Source organism: Lipotes vexillifer, unplaced genomic scaffold (genome assembly GCF_000442215.2).
Source record: "Lipotes vexillifer unplaced genomic scaffold, Lipotes_vexillifer_v1.1 scaffold636, whole genome shotgun sequence".
In the NCBI taxonomy this organism is placed as follows: Eukaryota; Metazoa; Chordata; class Mammalia; order Artiodactyla; family Lipotidae; genus Lipotes; species Lipotes vexillifer.
In genome coordinates, this window is record NW_006786547.1 from 1,527,308 (window position 1) to 1,529,012 (window position 1,705).

Sequence of the window (1,705 nt, forward strand, 5' to 3'; positions counted from 1 at the left end):
CTGGGGAGGCCTCTGGCAGGACACGAGACGGGAACCGGGGTGAGGAGACGGGAGGCTGGCAGAGCCCTGAGTGGGCAGAGGGCCTGGAGCTCCCTGCGATGGTTCGGGAAGCCTGGACCTGTGCTCTAGTGTCCGTGGCTTTTTGCGGAGTGCCCCAAGAACAGAAGGGACCTCATAGGCATTTCTAGTGGGGCGGGGAGGGGCAGAGAAAGGGCCGCCGAGTAAATCCAGAGACCCCAGGCCTCTCAGCTCCCACACACAGCCCTGCCCGGGCCTCGCCGGCCGGCCCAACTGCACAGCACCGAGACCCCTAGGTCGGCCCACTGCCTAAACCGCCCTCCCCGAGGGCCATTCGATCGCAAGGACGTTGGGAAATAATGGAGGCATTGTTGGCCAGCCGGCCAGATGCCGAGCGCATGGGCCCGCCCGCCCCTTCCCCAGTCGGACCACACATGGCTCCTCTCAGGCAGGCCTCTGCAGCAGCTGACACTCAACGGCCGACACCCCAGCGCACCCGACACCCCAGCGCACCCGGCACCCGCTCAGCTCCCCAGCTTGCACGCTCCTACTCTGTCCCGGGGAACAAATGTAGCCCAGAGTGAAGGGGCAGGCGCTGGCAGCATGGGGCTTTGCTCAAACTGAGACATGGGGTCTGCTCAGAGCTAAGAGGAGCTGTGCTTTTCCTGCCCAGGTCCTTCCAGGCCGGCCTCCAAATTAAAGTGTACAGACGGGGCCACTGGAGGCCAGGCGGAGGCAGGGTGAAATGGGGCATTACTGCGGGACTCCCAGGTGGAGCCTCTTGGAGGGTGGCGTCCACCTCTAGTCCCCCAGTGCTTCCTGGGCTCCCTGCCCTCGCCATGCCCTGCGCTGCCAGGGGCCCACACTGCTGTGTGCTGACTGTGGGTGACAGCAGGGGGTGGCCTGGTCTGTGGCCAGGTGCTGGATGCCCTCTGGGGTAGGTGCGTCTCTACCTGCAAGGATGGTGCGTTCCCGCAAGCTCACCTGTTTGGACTGGGGACAGGGTGTGGGAAAATCGGGCACGGGGGCTTTCTCCTGTGCTAGCAGGGGTGCTGGCGGGTGGAGGGAAGTGAGAGTGGATCCCGGCTTTCCCAGCTCCATCCCTCCTGACCTGGAGTCTTGGCTGCATCCTGGAGTCTGGGCCGAGGACACTGGGTTTCCCTCCGGAGACTCACCCTGCTTCCCTGAGCCCACTGTGGGCTGCAGTTCCAAGGGTGGGGCCCAGAAGCTGCTCAGGGCGGGAACGTCTGAGGTTGGGTCCAGCTCCTGATGGCTTCGCTGTGAGCCCTTGGACGCCACACTCACCCTCCCTGGGTTTTGGGTCGCGCTCATGCGACCAGACATTGTGACCAAGCCTCCCAGCTCGTACGTTGCCTCTCAAGTCCGAGCCTCGGCGGTGGTAGGACCCGGCTCCCTCCCTGACCCCCAGGCTACCCGCGGGCCTTCAGGCCCGAGCCCCAGGCCTCAGCCCTGAGCCGGCGCCGGGGCAGGAAGCTGCCGGGCCCGGTCAAGCGCCCTCGGGCAGCTCCGGCCCGGCTCCTCCCCTGAGCGTCCCCGCCCTCGGGCTGGGCACTCGGGGTGGCGTCTGGGCACAGCAGTTCTCCGCGCAAAGGCGCGCGGAGTCCGCGGACGCCACCGGCGCGTCTCGGCGACCCCGGCCCCGCCCCGCGCCGCGGCCCCGCCCCCC

General features: G+C 67.4%; 1 protein-coding gene across 1 annotated transcript in view; it reads left to right on the forward strand.

Annotated features, from left to right (window-relative positions):
• LHX3 (LIM homeobox 3) overlaps positions 1-1,705 on the forward strand; it is an 8,023-nt gene that overhangs the window by 227 nt on the left and 6,091 nt on the right. The gene's annotated exons all lie outside the window — the stretch shown is intronic.